Source organism: Kogia breviceps, chromosome 12 (genome assembly GCF_026419965.1).
Source record: "Kogia breviceps isolate mKogBre1 chromosome 12, mKogBre1 haplotype 1, whole genome shotgun sequence".
In the NCBI taxonomy this organism is placed as follows: Eukaryota; Metazoa; Chordata; class Mammalia; order Artiodactyla; family Physeteridae; genus Kogia; species Kogia breviceps.
This window is the reverse complement of record NC_081321.1, coordinates 51,811,764-51,833,890: the sequence shown is the minus strand read 5'-3', so window position 1 is coordinate 51,833,890 and position 22,127 is coordinate 51,811,764.

Below are 22,127 nucleotides of genomic sequence, written 5' to 3'. Positions count from 1 at the left end.
CACAAGTATAACACTCAAGACAAAAACAATGTATGCTATCATCATTCTCACATGGACTCAAACCATGACCAATGACATGAAAAATCATCGTTGTTATTCAACTACAAGAACACTAATGACCAACATCCGAAAAACACATCCACTAATAAAAATCATCAACAACGCATTCGTCGACCTCCCCACTCCATCAAACATCTCCTCATGATGAAACTTCGGCTCCCTGCTCGGCCTATGTCTCATCACACAAATCCTAACAGGCCTATTTCTAGCAATACACTACACACCAGACACAACAACCGCCTTCTCATCAATCACACACATCTGCCGAGACGTTAATTATGGCTGGGTAATCCGATATCTACACGCAAATGGAGCCTCCATGTTCTTCATCTGCCTCTACGCCCACGTAGGACGTGGCCTATACTATGGTTCCTACACCTTCCAAGAAACATGAAACATCGGAGTAATCCTGCTATTTACAGTAATAGCCACCGCGTTTGTAGGCGACGTCCTGCCCTGAGGCCAAATATCATTCTGAGGGGCAACTGTCATCACCAACCTTATATCCGCAATTCCTTATATCGGTACCACTTTAGTAGAGTGGGTCTGAGGCGGCTTCTCCGTAGACAAAGCCACACTAACACGCTTCTTTGCCTTTCACTTTATCCTCCCCTTCATCATTCTGGCACTGGCAATAGTCCACCTCCTATTTCTCCACGAAACAGGATCCAACAACCCCATAGGAATCCCGTCTGACATAGACAAAATCCCATTCCACCCTTACTACACAATCAAAGATATCCTAGGCACCCTACTACTAATCTCAGCACTACTCACACTAACCCTATTCGCACCAGACCTACTAGGAGACCCCGACAACTATACCCCAGCAAATCCACTAAGCACCCCAGCACACATTAAACCAGAGTGATACTTCCTATTCGCATACGCCATCCTACGATCCATCCCCAACAAACTAGGAGGCGTCCTGGCCCTACTCCTCACCATTCTAATCCTAATACTCATCCCGATACTCCACACCTCTAAACAACGAAGCATGATATTCTGACCCTTCAGCCAATTCTTATTCTGAACCCTAGTTGCAGACCTACTGACCTTAACATGAATTGGAGGCCAACCCGTAGAACACCCATATGTAACCCTGGGCCAACTAGCATCCATCCTATACTTTCTCCTAATTCTAGTCCTAATGCCACTAACTAGCCTCATTGAGAACAAACTCTTAAAATGAAGAGTCTTTGTAGTATAATAAATACCCCGGCCTTGTAAACCAGAAAAGGAGAAAATTACACCTCCCCAAGACTCAAGGAAGAGGCAGGCATTCACACCCCACCATCAACACCCAAAGCTGAAATTCTACATAAACTATTCCTTGAAAAAGGCTTTATTGTAAGTAACCACGAACCTCCAGTGCTATGTCAGTATTAAAATTAATCTGCTCAACTACATTCTTATGTTGAAAAACCATACAAACATATACCCCATCTTAATAAAATAGCGTTCTCCTCGTAGATGTACGTATATACATGCTATGTATAATAGTGCATTCAATTATTTTCCACACGAGAAGTTAAAGCTCGTATTAAAATTAATTTTACATATTACATAAATATTATTGGTCGTACATAAGACATACCTTTAAATCAGTTCCAGTCCCTTGACAGTATGGCCGCTCCATTAGATCACGAGCTTAATCACCATGCCGCGTGAAACCAGCAACCCGCTCGGCTGGGATCCCCCTCCTCGCACCGGGCCCATCAATTGTGGGGGTAGCTATTTAATGCCTTTTACGATACATCTGGTTCTTACTTCAGGGCCATTTTCACTTAAAATCGCCCACTCGTTCCCCTTAAATAAGACATCTCGATGGATTAGTTACATTGTGGTCTCTTAATCTGGTCACGGGTGGTCTTTCATACCTCTGGTATCTTTTTTTTGGGGGGGGGGGATTTGCATCGACTCCCCTATGGCCGACGGGGCGGCCCCGCCGCAGTCAGGGTTGGTCGTAGCTGGACTTGTATGTATTTTTGATCGGGCAACTCTCCTAGTCCCTACTTAAATTAATGATCGTAAGACATAATTAATTAATGGTCTCAGGACATAGTACTCCACTATACCCCCCCTGAGTGAAAGAACTGTATCCCTTGAGAGTCCTTTTTTCCCCCTACCCAATACTAATCGCCTTCTTAGATAGTCACCACCTCCTTAGACAGGTTGCCCCCTAGATTTACAAGGCATTTTTTAAAAAAATTAATACTAAATCCGACACAAGCCCCATGACACAATCATACGAACGCCCCTCCTGCATCAACAGTTAACGTAGCTTAAACTTTTCACAAAGCAAGACACTGAAAATGTCTAGATGGACTTGCTAGTCCCGCTAACACAAAGGTTTGGTCCCAGCCTTCTCATTAGCTCTTAACAGATTTACACATGCAAGTATCCACACCCCTGTGAAAATGCCCTCCAAATCACAAAGATCAAAAGGAGCAGGTATCAAGCATGCTATACCAGCAGCTCACAACACCTTGCTTAGCCACACCCCCACGGGACACAGCAGTGATAAAAATTAAGCCATGAATGAAAGTTCGACTAAGTCATGTTAACTAGGGTTGGTAAATTTCGTGCCAGCCACCGCGGTCATACGATTGACCCAAGCTAATAAGCGTACAGCGTAGAGAGTGTCTAGGAATCACACAAAATAAAGTCAAGCTTTGACTAAGCTGTAAAAAGCCATAGTCAAAACCAAGATAGACTACGAAAGTGACTTTAATACAGTCTGACTACACGACAGCTAAGACCCAAACTGGGATTAGATACCCCACTATGCTTAGCCGTAAACCTAAATAGACATAGAACAAGACTATTCGCCAGAGTACTACTAGCAACAGCCTAAAACTCAAAGGACTTGGCGGTGCTTCATACCCCTCTAGAGGAGCCTGTTCTGTAACCGATAAACCCCGATCAACCTCACCAACACTTGCTACTCCAGTCTATATACCGCCATCTTCAGCAAACCCTAAAAAGGAATAAAAGTAAGCATAATTACCCCACGTAAAAACGTTAGGTCAAGGTGTAACTCATGGGGTGGGAAGAAATGGGCTACATTTTCTATATCAAGAACACCCTTCAGGGGCTTCCCTGGTGGCGCAGTGGTTGAGAACCCGCCTGCCGATGCAGGAGACACGGGTTCGTGCCCTGGTCCGGGAAGATCCCACATGCCACGGAGCAACTAAGCCCGTGAGCCATGGCCGCTAGGCCTGCACGTCCGGAGCCTGTGCTCCGCAACGGGAGAGGCCACAACAGTGAGAGGCCCGCATACCGCAAAAAAAAAAAAAAGAACACCCTTCACACTCACACGAAAGTTTTCATGAAATCTGAAAGCCAAAGGAGGATTTAGTAGTAAATTAAGAATAGAGTGCTTAATTGAATAAGGCCATGAAGCACACACACACCACCCGTCACCCTCCTCAAGTACCACAGCAAAGCTCCAATTGATCAACCCACGCTAAACAATTTCACGAGAGGAGACAAGTCGTAACAAGGTAAGCATACTGGAAGGTGTGCTTGGACAAAACAAGATATAGCTTAAGTAAAGCCTCTAGTTTACACCTAGAAGATTCCACAGCTCGTGTATACCTTGAACTAGATCTAGCTCACGCCTCTCAGGTCTTACCATCACAAACCAATCAAATAAAACATTCACCACTCATCTAAAGTATAGGAGATAGAAATTTAAGTATCAGTGACGCTATAGAGAAAGTAACGTAAGGGAAAGATGAAAGATACACTAAAAGTAAAAAAAAGCAAAGATTACCCCTTGTACCTTTTGCATAATGATTTAACTAGTAACAACTTAGCAAAGAGACCTTAAGCTAAGCTACCCGAAACCAGACGAGCTACTTACGAGCAGTACCCAGAACGAACTCATCTATGTAGCAAAATAGTGAGAAGACTTGTAAGTAGAGGTGAAAAGCCTAACGAGCCTGGTGATAGCTGGTTGTCCAAGAAAAGAATTTCAGTTCAATGTTAAACAATACTAAAAACCATACTAAGTCCCAACGTATGTTTAATCGTTAGTCTAAAAAGGTACAGCTTTTTAGAAATGGATACAACCTTAACTAGAGAGTAAGACAAGCACACACATACCGTAGTTGGCCTAAAAGCAGCCACCAATTAAGAAAGTGTTCAAGCTCAACAACAAAACCGTGCTATAATCCCAACAATAAATAAATCAACTCCTAGCCTGACTATTGGACCAATCTATACAGCCATAGAAGCAATACTGTTAATATGAGTAACAAGAAATTTTTCTCCTCGCACAAGCTTACATCAGTAACTGATATTACACTGATAATTAACAGCCGATAAATATAACTCACTACTAAATTATTTATCAAACATACTGTTAACCCAACACAGGCGTGCACTAAGGAAAGATTAAAAAAAGTAAAAGGAACTCGGCAAACACAAACCTCGCCTGTTTACCAAAAACATCACCTCTAGCATAACCAGTATTAGAGGCACTGCCTGCCCAGTGACTAATCGTTAAACGGCCGTGGTATCCTGACCGTGCAAAGGTAACATAATCACTTGTTCTCTAAATAAGGACTTGTATGAATGGCCACACGAGGGTTTTACTGTCTCTTACTTTTAATCAGTGAAATTGACCTCCCCGTGAAGAGGCGGGGATAACGAAACAAGACGAGAAGACCCTATGGAGCTTCAATTAATCAACCCAAAAAACCACAATCTAAACCACCAAGGGATAAAAAAGCTTTACATGGGTTGACAATTTCGGTTGGGGTGACCTCGGAGTATAAAAACCCCTCCGAGTGATTAAAGCCTAGGCCTACTAGCCAAAGCATAATATCACTTATTGATCCAAAGTATTGATCAACGGAACAAGTTACCCTAGGGATAACAGCGCAATCCTATTCTAGAGTCCATATCGACAATAGAGTTTACGACCTTGATGTTGGATCAGGACATCCTAATGGTGCAGCCGCTATTAAGGGTTCGTTTGTTCAACGATTAAAGTCCTACGTGATCTGAGTTCAGACCGGAGTAATCCAGGTCGGTTTCTATCTGTTACGCATTTCTCCCAGTACGAAAGGACAAGAGAAATAAGGCCAACTTAAACTAAGCGCCTTCAAACAATAAATGATCTAATCTTAATTTAATAAGTAGCGCAAATCACATCTGCCCAAGACCAGGGCTTTGTTGAGGTGGCAGAGTCAGGCAATTGCATAAAACTTAAGCTTTTATACCCAGAGGTTCAAATCCCCTCCCCAACAAAATGTTTATAATTAACATCCTAACACTCATCTTTCCTGTCCTTCTAGCCGTAGCATTCCTAACACTAGTAGAACGCAAAGTCCTAGGCTACATACAACTTCGAAAAGGACCCAATATCGTAGGCCCATATGGCCTACTACAACCCTTTGCCGACGCAATCAAACTATTCACTAAGGAGCCCCTGCGGCCAGCCACATCCTCCACCGCCATATTCATCACTGCGCCCGCACTAGCCCTAACCCTTGCCCTTACAATATGAAGCCCCCTACCTACACCATACCCCCTCATTAACATAAACCTACGAGTACTATTCATATTGGAAATATCTAGCCTAGCCGTTTACTCCATCCTATGGTCCGGCTGAGCCTCCAATTCAAAATACGCACTAATCGGAGCTCTCCGAGCAGTGGCACAAACAATCTCGTACGAAGTAACACTAGCTATCATCCTCCTATCAGTCCTACTGATAAACGGCTCCTTCACCCTATCAACGCTAACCACAACCCAAGAACAGCTCTGATTACTCTTCCCCTCATGACCTCTAGCCATAATATGATTTATCTCCACTTTAGCAGAAACCAACCGAGCCCCCTTTGATCTAATAGAAGGAGAATCAGAACTCGTCTCCGGCTTCAACGTAGAATACGCAGCTGGCCCCTTTGCCCTCTTCTTTCTAGCAGAATACGCAAACATTATCATGATAAATATACTCACAACCATCCTATTCCTAGGACCATCTCACAACCCCCACATGCCAGAAACGTACACAACTAACCTCGTCCTCAAAACACTACTACTTACAATATCCTTCCTCTGAATCCGAGCTTCCTACCCTCGATTCCGATATGACCAATTAATACACCTACTCTGAAAAAGCTTCCTCCCTTTAACCCTGGCCCTCTGCATATGACATATCTCAATGCCCATCATAACAGCAGGCATTCCCCCCCAAACATAAGAAATATGTCTGACAAAAGAGTTACTTTGATAGAGTAAATAATAGGGGTTTAAACCCCCTTATTTCTTTTTTTTTTTTTTTTTTTTTTTTTTTTTGCGGTATGCGGGCCTCTCACTGTTGTGGCCTCTCCCATTGCGGAGCACAGGCTCCGGACGCGCAGGCCCAGCGGCCATGGCTCACGGGCTTAGTCGCTCCGCGGCATGTGGGATCTTCCTGGACCAGGGCACGAACCCGTGTCTCCTGCATTGGCAGGCGGATTCTCAACCACTGCGCCACCAGGGAAGCCCAAACCCCCTTATTTCTAGAATAATAGGACTCGAACCTACCCTTAAGAATTCAAAGTTCTTCGTGCTACCACGTTGCTACACTACAATCTACAGTAAGGTCAGCTAAACAATCTATCGGGCCCATACCCCGAAAATGTTGGTTTATACCCTTCCCATACTAATAAATCCATTCGTCTCCATTATCACACTAACAACACTCATCCTAGGCACAATAATTGTAATCACCAGCTCTCACTGACTATTCGCCTGAATCGGATTCGAGATAAACACTATAGCCATAATCCCCATTATGATAAAAGTCTTCAACCCTCGAGCCATAGAAGCCTCTACTAAATACTTCCTAACCCAAGCCACTGCATCTATGCTACTCATAATGGCAGTCGTAATCAACTTGCTATATTCCGGCCAATGAACCATTACCAAAATATTCAACCCAACAGCATCTGTGCTTATAACAATAGCCCTGGCTATCAAACTAGGATTATCACCATTCCACTTCTGAGTACCCGAAGTCACACAAGGCATTCCCCTAACCACAGGCCTAATTCTCCTTACATGACAAAAACTAGCCCCTCTATCCATCCTTTACCAAATCTCACCATCAATCAACGTAAACCTAATGCTAGCCATATCCCTACTCTCCATCCTAATCGGAGGCTGAGGAGGACTAAACCAAACACAACTTCGAAAAATTATGGCCTACTCATCAATTGTCCACATAGGATGAATAACAACCATCCTACTCTATAACCCCACCATAACCATACTAAACCTACTAATCTACATCACAATAACCTTCACCATATTTACACTACTTATTCAAAACTCAACTACTACTACACTATCCCTATCCCAAACATGAAACAAAATACCAATTACCACAACCTTTACTATACTCACTCTACTCTCCATGGGAGGACTCCCACCACTATCAGGATTCACGCCTAAGTGGATAATCATCCAAGAACTGACAAAAAACGAAATACTATTGTACCAACCTTTATAGCCATCACAGCTCTACTAAACCCATACTTCTACATACGCCTCACCTACTCAACAGCATTAACCCTATTCCCCTCCACAAACAACATAAAAATAAAATGACAATTTTTCCCTACAAAGCGAATAACCCTCCTACCAACAGCAATTGTAATATCCACAATACTCCTACCCCTCACTCCAATACTCTCCATCCTACTATAGGAGTTTAGGCTAAATCTAGACCAAGAGCCTTCAAAGCTCTAAGCAAGTACAATTCACTTAACTCCTGTCCAATAAGGACTGCAAGACTATACCTTACATCAACTGAATGCAAATCAGACACTTTAATTAAGCTAAGCCCTCACTAGATTGGAGGGATACGCTTCCCTCGAACTTTTAGTTAACAGCTAAATACCCTAATCAACTGGCTTCAATCTACTTCTCCCGCCGCGAGAAAAAAAAGGCGGGAGAAGTCCCGGCAGGATTGAAGCTGCTCCTTTGAATTTGCAATTCAACATGATTATTCACTACAGGACTTGGCAAAAAGAGGACTCAACCTCTGTCTTTAGATTTACAGTCTAATGCCTACTCGGCCATTTTACCTATGTTCATAAATCGCTGATTATTTTCAACTAACCATAAAGACATCGGCACCCTGTATCTACTGTTTGGTACCTGAGCAGGGATAGTAGGCACTGGTTTACGCCTACTAATTCGCGCTGAACTAGGCCAGCCAGGCACACTTATCGGGGATGACCAGGTCTATAATGTGTTAGTGACAGCCCACGCCTTCGTGATAATCTTCTTTATAGTTATACCTATCATGATTGGCGGCTTCGGAAACTGACTAGTTCCCCTAATAATCGGGGCCCCTGATATAGCATTCCCTCGTATAAACAACATAAGCTTCTGATTACTCCCTCCCTCATTTCTACTACTAATAGCATCCTCAATAGTCGAGGCCGGTGCAGGTACAGGTTGAACAATCTACCCTCCTCTAGCCGGAAACCTAGCACATGCAGGGGCTTCTGTCGACCTGACCATCTTTTCCCTGCATTTGGCTGGTGTCTCTTCAATCCTTGGGGCTATTAACTTTATCACAACTATCATTAATATAAAACCCCCTGCCATAACTCAATATCAAACACCTCTCTTCGTATGGTCCGTCCTGGTCACAGCGGTCTTGCTCCTTCTGTCCCTACCCGTCTTAGCAGCCGGAATCACCATACTGCTAACCGATCGAAATCTAAATACAACCTTCTTCGATCCAGCAGGAGGGGGAGACCCTATCCTATACCAACACCTATTTTGATTCTTCGGCCACCCTGAGGTCTATATCCTAATTCTACCTGGCTTTGGAATAATCTCACACATTGTGACCTGCTACTCTGGAAAAAAAGAGCCTTTCGGATATATGGGAATAGTTTGAGCCATAATCTCTATTGGATTTCTAGGCTTTATTGTATGAGCCCACCACATATTTACAGTGGGCATGGATGTAGACACACGAGCATACTTCACATCTGCAACCATAATCATCGCTATTCCCACAGGAGTGAAAGTTTTCAGCTGGCTAGCTACACTTCACGGAGGCAACATCAAATGATCCCCTGCTCTGATGTGAGCCCTGGGCTTCATTTTTCTATTCACTGTAGGGGGTTTAACTGGTATTGTCCTAGCCAACTCATCCCTGGACATTGTCCTCCATGACACCTACTATGTAGTAGACCATTTTCACTACGTGCTTTCAATAGGGGCTGTGTTTGCTATCATAGGAGGATTCGTCCACTGATTCCCATTATTCTCAGGATACACACTTAACTCAACGTGGGCAAAAATCCACTTTCTCATCATGTTCGTAGGTGTAAACCTAACATTCTTCCCACAGCACTTCCTAGGCCTATCCGGCATGCCCCGATGATACTCCAACTACCCAGATGCCTATACAACATGAAATACTATCTCATCAATAGGCTCATTTATTTCACTAACTGCGGTTATACTGATGGTCTTCATCATCTGAGAAGCGTTCGCATCCAAGCGAGAAGTGTCTACAGTAGACCTCACCTCCACAAACCTTGAATGATTAAACGGATGCCCTCCACCATACCACACATTTGAAGAACCAACATATATCAACCCAAAATGATCAAGAAAGGAAGGAATCGAACCTCCTCTGGTTGGTTTCAAGCCAACACCATAACCACTATGACTTTCTTTATAAATGAGATATTAGTAAAATCTTACATAACTTTGTCAAAGTTAAATTACAAGTGAAAACCCTCTATATCTCCATGGCATATCCCCTCCAATTAGGCTTCCAAGATGCAACATCACCCATCATAGAGGAACTCCTACACTTCCATGATCACACACTAATAATCGTCTTTCTGATCAGCTCTCTAGTTCTCTACATCATTACTTTAATACTCACAACCAAACTCACTCACACTAGTACAATAGATGCCCAAGAGGTAGAAACCATTTGAACCATCCTCCCCGCCATCATTTTGATTATAATTGCCCTACCCTCCCTACGAATCCTCTACATGATAGACGAAATCAACAGCCCCTCCCTCACCGTAAAAACTATAGGCCATCAGTGGTATTGAAGTTACGAATACACAGACTATGAAGACTTAAACTTCGACTCCTACATAATCCCAACATCAGATTTAAAACCGGGGGAACTGCGACTACTGGAAGTAGATAACCGAATAGTTTTACCCATAGAGATGACAATTCGTGTATTGGTCTCCTCCAAAGACGTACTGCACTCATGAGCCGTACCCTCCCTAGGCCTGAAAACGGACGCAATTCCTGGACGCCTAAACCAAACAACCTTGATATCAACACGGCCAGGCTTATTTTATGCACAATGCTCAGAAATCTGTGGCTCAAACCACAGCTTTATGCCAATCGTCCTCGAACTAGTACCCCTGAAGAGCTTTGAAAAATGATCTACCTCCATGCTATAATCTCATTAAGAAGCTAATCTAGCGTTAACCTTTTAAGTTAAAGATTGAGAGCCAAAACTCCCCTTAATGATATGCCACAACTAGACACATCAACATGATTCCTCACTATCTTGTCAATATACGTAACTCTCTTCATCCTACTCCAACTGAAAATTTCAAATCACCTTTACTCCCCCAACCCAAAACTAACCCCCACTAAAACACAAGAACAACAAACCCCTTGAAACACAACATGAACCAAAATCTATTTGCCTCTTTCACAGTCCCAGTAGTACTGGGAATTCCTATTATCACCCTAATCATTATATTCCCTATCATTCTATTTCCAACACCAACCCGACTAATTAATAACCGTGTAATCTCTATTCAACAGTGACTAACTAAGCTTACATCAAAACAACTAATGGGTACACACAACCCCAAAGGGCAAACATGATCATTAATGATCATCTCACTTATCTTATTTATCGCCTCCACCAATCTCCTTGGAAGAGTTGTGGCATGCAGGCTCAGGAGTTGTGGCTCACGGACTTAGTTGCTCCGCGGCATCTTCCTGGACCATGGCTTGAACCTGTGTCCCCTGCATTGGCAGGTGGATTCTTAACCCCTGCGTCACCAGGAAAGCCCATAACCTGTGCCCTATTGATGAACATTCAGGTTGTTTGCAATCTGTTGTTGTTCCAGATAATGTTGCAGTGAATAACCTTATACATATGTCATTTACCATGTGTGTGAATTTGTCTGTAGGATAACTTTCTAGAGCTGGAATTACTGGGGCAAAGGGAATATGTGTTTGTGATTTTGATCATTGTTGCCAAATTGCCCTGCAAAGGGGCAGAACAAATTAACATCCATCAGCCTGTACCTAGGCTGTTAATTTAGCAGGGTTGTTGCAGTGGCTTCTATGTAGGGTTAACATTTGAACAAGTCTGATTATCAAGAAGGAGCCATCTGTGTGAAAATCTAAAAGGGAAGATCATTCTAGGTAGAGGGAGGTAGAGTAAAGGTCTGAGGCAGAAACAAGCTGAGCATGTTGGAGGAACAGCAAAACTGCCAGTGTGGCAGGTGTGTCACGAATGTGGGGCACCGTGCACAACACAGGGTGAAAGGATGTGGCAGAAGCTGGATCATGTAGACCCAGGTTGGGAGTTTGGATTTTATTCCAAGTGGCATGGGAAGTCATCATAAGGTGCTTAAGTGGGGAATGAGGTGATGTGCTTTGCATTTTAGAAAATTATTGACTGCTTTTTTTTTTTTAATGTCTTTAACTCTTCATCTTGTTTGTCGGAGGAGACCAAATTCTTAAGTGCAACATAAATGTCCATCCTAAAAACCTCTTCTCAGCAAAGATCTAAGAAAACTGTAGATGCACAGGTGATTAAAGACAAGCAGACTTTGGTGAGGTGCTAAGAGCGAAGTTACACTATAGATTCATACTATGTAACTTAAAAAAAAAAAAAGGAAAAGGATGCAATTATAAACAGTGAAGGCCTAGAACCATTATGAACCAGTCTTGCCTCCAGCTGCATGTAGAAATGTAACATGAATGTTTTTGTTACCCAGGTAATCATTTATTCCCTGGATACTCAAGTCCTTAACTGAAGGCAGAGATTCTCTAGTTCAGGGGAGGGCTTGACTTGAGCATACCTGATTCTTTTGTATTCCATATCTATAATGCAATGACAAAAGGACAAACAGAAAACTTCCATAACAAGTTAACTTTATATGTCTTGCATCATTTAAAACAACATTAAGGGGGCTTCCCTGGTGGTGCAGTGGTTAAGAATCCGCCCGCCAATGCTGGGGACACGGGTTCGAGCCCTGGTCCGGGAAGATTCCACATGCTGCAGAGCAACTAAGCCCGTGCACCACAACTACTGAGCCTGTGCTCTAGAGCCCGTGAGCCACAACTACTAAAGCCCGCGTGCCTAGAGCCCCTGCTCCACAACAAGAGAAGCCACCACAGTGAGAAGGCCTCTATGTTAAGTTTTTTAACGAACCTACATCCTGTTTTCCATAATAGTTGTGCCAATTTACATTCCCACCAACAGTGTAGGAGGATTCCTATTTCTCTGCACCCTCTCCAGCATTTATTATTTGTAGACTTTTAATGATGGCCATTCTGACTGGTGTGAGGTTGTACCTCACTGTGTTTTTTAAAAAATTTTATTTATTTAGTTTTGGCCACATTGGGTCTTCATTGCATGCAAGCTTTCTCTAGTTGTGGCTAGTGGGGGCTACTCTTCGTTGCATTGCACATGCTTCTCATTGTGGTGGCTTCTCTTGTTGCGGAGCACAGGCTCTACGTGCGTGGGCTTCAGTAGTTGTGGTGTGTGGGTTCAGTAGTTGTGGCTCGTGGGCTCTGGAGCACAGGCTCAGTAGTTGTGGTGTATGGGCTTAGTTGCTCCACGGCACGTGGGATCTTCCTGGACCAGGGATCAAACCCATGTCCCCTGCATTGGCAGGTGGATTCTTAACCACTGAACCACCTGGAAAATCCCTCTCATTGTGGTTTTGATTTGCATGTCTCTAATAATTAAAGATATTGAGCATCTTTTCATGTGCTTTACAGCCATCTGTATGTCTTCTTTGGAGAAATATCTATTTAGACCTTCGGCCCATTTTTTGATTGGCTTTTTTTTTTTTTTTTTTTTTTTGACATAGAGCTGCATGAATTGTTTGTATATTTTGGAGATTAATCCCTTGTCAGTTGTATCATTTGCAAATATTTTCTCCTATTCCATGGGTTGTCTTTTCGTCTTGTTTATGGTTTCCTTTGCTGTGAAAAAGTTTAAGTATAATTAGGTCCCATTTGTTTTTGTTTTTATTTTCATTACTCTAGGAGGTGGAACCAAAAAGATATTGCTGCGATTTATGTCAAAGAGTGTTTTCTTATGTTTTCCTCTAAGAGTTTTATGGTATCTGGTCTTACATTTAGGTCTTTAATCCATTTTGAGTTTATTTTTGTGTATGGTATTAGAGAATGTTCTAGTTTTATTCTTTCACATGTAGCTGTCCAGTTTTCCCAGCCCCATTTATTGAAAAGACTGTCTTTTCTCCATTTTATATTTGCCTCCTTTTTATAAATTAATTGGCCATAGGAACATGGCTTTATTTCTGGGCTTTCTATCCTGTTCCATTGATCTATATGTCTGTTTTTATGCCAGTACCATACTGTTTTGATGATTGTAGCTTTGTAGTATAGTCTGAAGTCAGGGAGCCTGATTCCTCCAGCTCCATTTTTCTTTCTTCAGATTTCTTTGGCTATTCAGGGTCTTTTGTGTTTCCATACATATTTAAAATTTTTTTGTTCTAGTTCTGTGAAAAATGCCATTGGTGGGGCTTCCCTGGTGGCGCAGTGGTTGAGAATCCACCTGCCGATGCAGGAAACACGGGTTCGTGCCCTGGTCCGGGAAGATCCTACATGCCGCGGAGCGACTAAGCCCGTGAGCCATGGCCGCTAGGCCTGCGCATCCGGAGCCTGTGCTCCGCAACGGGAGAGGCCACCACAGTGAGAGGCCCGCATACCGCAAAAAAAAAAAAAAAAAAAAAAAAATGCCATTGGTAATTCAAAACAGATTGCATTCAATCTGTAGATTGCCTTGGGTAGTATAGTCATTTTGACAACATTGATATGGTATATCTTTCCATCTGTTTGTGTCATCATCAGTTTCTTTCATCATCATCTTATAGTTTTCCGAATATAAGTCTTTTACCTCCTTAGGTAGATTTATTCCTAGGTATTTTATTTTTTTGATGCAGTGGTAAACGGAATCATTTCCTTAATTTCTCTTTCTGATCTTTCATTGTTCGTGTATTGAAATGCAAGAGATTTCTGTGTGTTAATTTTGTATAGTGCAACTTGATGCAATTTTAAAAGGGATTGTTTACATTCCCTTTCGAATATTTCATTGTTAGTGTAAAGAAACTCAACTGATTTCTGTACGTTAATAGTCATTGTTGTATCCTGCTACCTTGCTGAATTTGTTGATCAGTTCTAGCAGTTTTTGTGTGGAATCTTTAGGGTTTTCTTTATATAGGACCATGTCATCTGCATATAATGACAATTTTACCTCTTCCCTACCAATTTGAATACCTTTTATTTCTTTTTCTTGTCTGATTGGTGTGACTGGGACTTCCAATACTGTGTTGAAGAGAAGTGGTAAGAGTGGGCATCCTTGTCTTGCTCCAGATTCAGCAGGAAGGCTTTCAGCTTTTCACTGTGTATTATATTGGCTGTGGGTTTGTCATAGATAGCTTTTGTTATGTTGAGATATGTTCCCTCTATAACCATTTTCATAAGGGTTTTTATCATGAATGGATGTTGAATTTTATCAAATGCTTTTTCTGCATCTGAGATGATCATGTGGTTTTTGTCCTTTCTTTGGTTGTTGCGGTGTATTACATTGATTGATTTGAGTATGATGAACCATCCTTATGACCCTGGGATTATTCCAACGTGGTCATGGTGTATGATCTTTTTTATGTGTTGTTGGATTCAGTTTGCTAATATTCTGTTGAGAGTTTTTGCATCTATATTCAGCAAAGATATTGAACTGTAATTTTCTTTTTTGGTTGTGTCTTTGGGTTTTTTTTAAAAAATTTTAAATATTTATTTATTTTTGGCTGTGTTGAGTATTGTTGCATGCAGGCCTTCTCTAGTTGCGGCAAGCAGGGACTACTCTTTGTTGTGGTGCACAGCCTTCTCATTGCTGTGGCTTCTCTTGTTGCAGAGCACAGGCTCTAGGCACGTGGGCTGCAGTAGCTGTGGTGTGCGGGCTCAGTAGTTGTGGCTCTCAGGCTCTAGAGTGCAGGCTCAGTAATTGGGGCACATGGACTTAGTTGCTCCGTGGCATGTGGGCTCTTCCCAGACCAGGGATCGAACCTGTGTCCTCTGCATTGACAGGCAGATTCTTAACCACTGCACCACGAGGGAAGTCCCTCTTTGTCTGATTTTGGTATCAGGGTGATATTAGCTTCATAGAATGTCTTTGAGAGTGTTCCTTCCTCTTCAGTCTTTCGGAAGAGTCTGAGAAAGATGGGTGTAAGTGCTTCTTGGTATGTTTGTATATTGGTATGTATGTATATTTACCTGTGAAGCTATCTGGTCCTGGAATTTTGTTTGTAGGGATTTTTTTTAAATTGCATCTTCTATTTCACTTCTAGTGATCAGTCTATTCAAGTTATCTCTTCTTGATTCTGTTTTGGTGGGCTGTATGTTTCTAGAAAGTTGTCAATTTCTTCTAGGTTGTCAAATTTGTTGGCATATAACTGCTCAGAGTATTCTCTTATGGTTTTTTAAAAATTTCTTCAGTATCAGTTGTAATTTCTCCTCTTTCATTTCTTACTTTGTTTATTTAGGTCTTCTCTCTTTTCTTTTTGGTGAGCTTGGTCAGAGGTTTGTCAACTTTGCTTACCCTTTCAAAGAACCAACTCTTGATTTTATTGATTTTTTTCTATTTTAAAAAAAATCTCTATTTTATTTATTTCCTCCCTGTTCTTTATTATCTCCTTCCTTCTGCTGACTTTAGGTTTTTCTCATTCTTTTAGGTAGTGGGTTAAGGTTGTATATTTGAGGTTTTTCTTGTTTCTTAAAGAAGGCCTGTATTGCTATGCACTTCCCTCTAAGAACTGCTTTTGCTGCATCCCATAGAATTTGTATTGTTGTGTTTTCATTGTCATTTCCCTCAATGTATTTTTAAATTTCTTCTTTGATTTCATCTTTGACCCCTTGGTTTTTTAGTATTGTGTTGTTTAGTTTCCATGTAATTATATTTTTTCTCGCTTTTTCTGTGGTTGATTTCTACTTTCATGCCATTGTAGTCAGAAAAGATGCCTGAAATAATTTCTATTCTCTTACGTTTGTTGAGGCTTGTTTTGTGCCCTAGTACATGGTCAGTCCTAGAGAATATTCCATGTGCACTTGAAAAGAGTGTACATTCTGCTTTTTGGGGGATGTAATGTCCTGAAAATATCAATTAGGTCTAACTGTTCTATTCTGTCATTTACGACCTCTGTTGCATTAGGATCTTGTCTTGAAGATCTGTCCATTGATATGAGTGGAGTGTTAAAGTCTCCTACTGTTATTGTATTTCTGTCAATTTCTCCTTTTATGCCTGTTAGTATTTGTTTTATGTATTTGGGTGCTCCTATATTGGGTGCATATGTGTTGACAAGTGTAATATCTTCTTGTATTTATCCTTTTATCATTATATAATGTCCTTCTTTATCTTTCTTTATAGCCTTTGTTTTAAAGTCTGTTTTGTCTGATGAATATTGCCACCTCTGCTTTCTTATGATTTCCATTTGCATGAAATATCTTTTTCCATCCCCTCACTTTCAATCTATGTGTGTCCTTTGCCCTAAAGTGGGTCTCTTGTAGGCAGCATGTTGTAGGCTCTTGTTTTTTTTAATCCAATCTGCTGCTCTGTGTCTTTGATAGGAGCATTTAGTCCATTGACATTTAAGGTAATTATTGACAGATATATATTTATTGCCATTTTAAACTTTGTTTTCCCATTGATTTTATATTTCCTCTTTGTCCCTTTCTTTTTCTGTTTTTCCTTTTGTGGTTTGATGATTTTCTTTTGTATTATGCTTATGTTCTTTTTGGGTTTTGTTTATCTATTGCATGTTTTTTATTTGTGGTTGCCTTCTTTTTCACGTATGTTAACGCCTTCCTATATCTACTTGCTTTAGACTGGTAGTCATATTTCTGTAAGCTCAAACATATTCTAGAAAAAAAATCTACATTTTTTTTACTCTCCTCCTCCACATTTTATTATTTTGATGTCTTCTTTTACATCTTCATGTTCATCCTTTTGCTGTTCATTGTAGTTACCATCGCTTCCACAGATTTTTTTTATTTTTTGAAAAATGTGTGCACTGGATTATTTAAGTGATTTAGTTTCCAATTCTTATTTTCTCTTTCTTATAGATTCATACTTCTTTTCTATTTAGAGAAGACCTTTCAATATTTCCTTTAGTATAGATTTAGTATTGCTGTATTCTTTTTTTTTTTGTGTGTGTGTGTGTGTGTGGTACGCGGGCCTCTCACCGCTGTGGCCTCTCCCATCGCGGAGCACAGGCTCCAGACGCGCAGGCTCAGCAGCCATGGCTCACGGGCCCAGCCACTCCGCGGCATGTGGGATCTTCCCAGTCCAGGGCAAGAACCCGTGTCCCCTGCATCGGCAGGCGGATTCTCAACCACTGTGCCACCAGGGAAGCCCAGCATTGCTGTATTCTTTTAGTTTGTGTTTGTCTGAGAAATTTTTTATGGCTCCTTCTATTCTAAATGATAATCTTTCTGGGTAGAGTATCCTAGGTTGCAGATTTTTCCATTTCAGGACTTTGAATATATCTTGCCACTCCCTTCTGGCCTGCAACCTTTCTGTAAGGGAATCAGCTGATAGCCTTATGGGCGTTCCCTTGTAATGAACTCTTTGTTTTTCTCTTGCTGCCTTTAGAATCTTCTCTTTATCTTTAACTTTTGCCATTGTAATTAAAATATGTCTTGGTTTAGTTTTGTTTGGATTTATCTTGTTTGAAACCCTCTGTGCTTCCTATACCTGGATATTTGTTTCCCTCTTTAGGTTTGGGAAGTTTTCAGCCATAATTTCTTCAAATACATTTTCAATCCCCTTTTCTCTTTCTTCTCCTTCTGGGATCCCTATTATGCGCACATTGTCATGCTTTATATTATCCCAAAGGTCTCTTATATTGCTTTCATTTTTTTTTTTCCATCTGGGTTTCTGTGTGCTCTTCTAATTTGGTGATTTCCATTATTCTATCTTCCAGATCACTACTTTGTTCTTCTGCATTATTCATTCTGCTGTTCATTGCCTTTAATTCAGCTTTTGTCTCTGCAAATGAGTTTTCTAATTTTTCTTGGCTTTTCCTTATAGTTTTTAGTTCCTTTTTACAGTTATCTACAATTCTGTTGATAGCCTTTCTTAATTCCTTGAGTATTTTCATTATCTCCTTTTCAACTCAGTCTATTAGACTGAAAAGGTCTGTTTCATTGTTTGTTCTTTCAGGGAAATTCTCTTGATCTTTTAATTGGGAGTGGTTCCTCTGCTTCATTTTACTTATATTTCTCTTGCTCTGGGAGTTTAGGAGAAACAATTATCTATTTTGGTCTTGGAGGGCTATTTTTATGTGGGAGTGTCCCTGTATAGCCTGCGTGGGTTTAATATTTTGGTGTGAAGGCTGTTTTTAGTATGGATGCCTGCCACCTCTTTCCTCTGTATATGCTGGCCATTATCCCCTTGCTAGGAGGTGTGACTGGTTTTGTGGTGACCAGAGCCTGCACTGAATATTGAGTGGGGCTTCCTCTTTGCTCGGTGGTTGTCACTACCCTGTCAGGGGCAGGGCCTGCTCCCTAGTTGTTGGAGTAGAGGCCCCCCAATCCATTTCTCAGCTGCATTTCTGAGCTGTGGTGTGACGTAGGTGGGATTGGAGTGCTCCCACTGGGAGAGGAGCCACTGAGTATTCCTCTGCTGGTGCTGTTCACTGGTGAATGTGCTCTGTGTGTCACCTGTCACCTGCTGTGTGGGCTCACAAAGTACACTGTTGTTGGCACTGCCCTCAGCCCCACCTCAACCATGGGAATGCTGGCATTTGGCCCTGGTGTCCCTCAGACATTGTTTTCACAAGGCCACCAGCTCAGATCCAGTGAAGTCAGGTCCCAGGACTGCAGTAGTCATGTACCTGGACCCACTGTGGGAGCTATGGAGGCAGCTCAGACCCTGGCCTGGCCCACCCCCAATGTGTATTTGCCCACAGATCCCACAGCTGCTAAGGCCAGACCCCTCCCAGCTGTGGGAGAACCTGTTGTCCATTTGGATGTCCTGCAGGCACTGAACTTACAAAGCCAGTGGCGGAGAAGTAAATCTGTGGCTCACATAGCCAAAGGGAGAGATTTCAGCCCTGCTTCCTAAGTTGTGTGGCTCCTGGGACTCAGCTTTGGTTTCAGCTTGGCCTCTGTGCATGGGCAACCTGCTGGCATCTGCTCCTGGGGCCCGCTGAGGTGGTGGCTGGGGCATAGGAGCCTGCTGAGGTGGGATCTCCCCGAGGTGGTGACTGGAACGTTTCTCTCTTGGAGCCCTCAAAGGCTGGGGCGGCATGTAGAGAAAGAGGCTACAATGGCAGCCCCACCCCTCCCTTTGCATGCCACTAAGCAGTGGTGCTTCACATCCATGGCAGGCCCGGGCTTATTCCACGAACGCTCCTGGTTGCAGCCTTACCACACTCCAGCCCCTTCAGGCGGTTTCTGTGAAGTCAGCATCAATCCTCTCCCCAGGGCTGTCCTCTAAACCCCTAGTTTTATCACCCACTCCCCACCCATACCAGCAGACAGGTGCCTGTGCGTCTCAGGCTGGAGTGAGCAGGGCAGTGGCATGAACCATCTGTGTAGATCTCTCTCTGTTCTGCCTGCACAAACTGGTTGTTGCACTCTCCTCTGAGCCTCTGAAGCTCTCTTTCTGTCCTGGCTGATCTCCCCACTGGTGAGGGGGGCTTCCAAGGGAACCTTTCCTTTTCTTCAGCTTCCTTCCAGGGGCACAGGTACCATCCACTTCCTCCTTTTTTTCTTCCCTTTTGTCCTACCCAGTTACATGGAGACCTTTCTTTTCTTTTTTTTTTTTTTTTTTCAGTACGCGGGCCTCTCACTCTTGTGGCCTCTCCCGTTGCAGAGCACAGGCTCTGGACGTGCAGGCTCAGCGGCCATGGCTCACAGGCCCAGCCGTTCCGCGGCATGTGGGATCTTCCCGGACCAGGGCACGAACCCGTATCCCCTGCATCGGCGGGTGGACTCTCAACCACTGCGCCACCAGGGAAGCCCTGGAGATCTTTCTTGTCCTTTCAGGTGTTTGAGGTCTTCTGCTAGTGTTCAGTAGGTGTTCTGTGAGAACTGTATCATTTGTAAGTGTATTTTTAATGTATTTGTGGGAGGGAGTGAGTTCCACATCCTTCTACTCTGCCATCTTGATTGGAGCCTCTGTATACCACATTTTATTTATCCATTTATCCATCAGTTGATGGACATTTGGGTTGTTTCAACCATTTGGCTATTAAGAATAATGTTTCAGGGCTTCCCTGGTGGCGCAGTGGTTGGGAGTCCGCCTGCCGATGCAGGGGACGCGGGTTCGTGCCCCGGTCCGGGAGGATCCCGCATGCTGCGGAGCGGCTGGGCCCGGGAGCCGTGGCCGCTGAGCCTGCGCGTCCGGAGCCTGCGCTCTGCAATGGGAGAGGCCACAGCAGTGAGAGGCCCGCGTACCACAAAAAAAAAAAAAAAAAAAAAAAAAAAAAAAAAAAAAAAAAAAAATGTTTCTATGACAATCAGTTTTTTAGTGCTGCTCTTTAGTGCTTATTTTTCTTTACTGATTATTTTTTATTCAGGTGTAGTTGATGTAAAATATTATATAAGTTACAGGTTTATAACATACCGATTCACAATTTTTAAAAGTTACACCTTATTTATAGTTATTATAAAATATTGGCTACATTCCCCAATACATCCTTGTAGATTATTTATTTTATACATAATACCTCTTAATACCCTATGCCTATCTTCCCCCTCCCCCCTTCACTCTCCCTACTGGTAACCACTATTTTGTTCTCTATATCTGTGAGTCTTTTTTGTTATATTCACTAGTTTGTTTTATTTTTTAGATCCCACATATAAGTGATATCATGTAGTATTTGTCTTTCTCTGTCTTATTTCACTTAGCATAATAGACAGCCAAGGATTACTAGGCATTTTAAGTCAGAGAATTTCATGCCTTATGACCTTGACACTTCTTCAGAGGAGGTATTCTTTTCTAGAGAACTGCCTTCTTTCTCCATTGATCCCTGACATTTGGTAACACCTTCTCCAGCTTTTCTTATGTTAAATTGCAGTGATGCTGCAGTCCAAAGGTATGGAGGCAAATGACAAGTGTCAGATTTTCCATGTGTAGTAATACTTGTGGCTTGAGCCTATTTCCTTCAAGCCCCAACCACTCATGTTAATGATGATGGCTTATTCTCTGGTTAACATGATTGCATTTGGTGTAATACGGCCAGGTGAACAGATTGATCCTCTATAAAAATCTGTTTGTTTCATCATTTCCTTTTAGATTTGCTTCTAATCCTGGGCACCCAGGAATCTGACAACATTAATAAAGTTCTGAAACTGCTCATACCCTTTGACCTCGTGGATAGTTTTACCCTTGGGTACCCACCGCAAGTAATAGGGTGATAGAAAATAAGTAATATATGCAGAGATCCAGAGTATTGCTACTAAAAGAACAAAAACATTGGAGACTCAATGGAATACTTCATAGTTGTGAATCCAGAGTATTGCTACTAAAAGAACAAAAACACTGGAGACTCAATGGAATATTACATAGTTGTGAAAATTACAAATAAGATATTAAAATCTACAAATTAATTGAAACTACTTATTAAGTGCTTCCTCTTTGCCTGAAATTTTTCTTCCTGCAAATGAGTCTACTAAATAAACATTCAGCATTCAGTTAAATTCTGGAGAATACAAAAATGAATAAGAAATCTCTTTTAAAAATTTATATGTTAGTTGTTGAAAAAAAGGGGGAAGATCGGGCT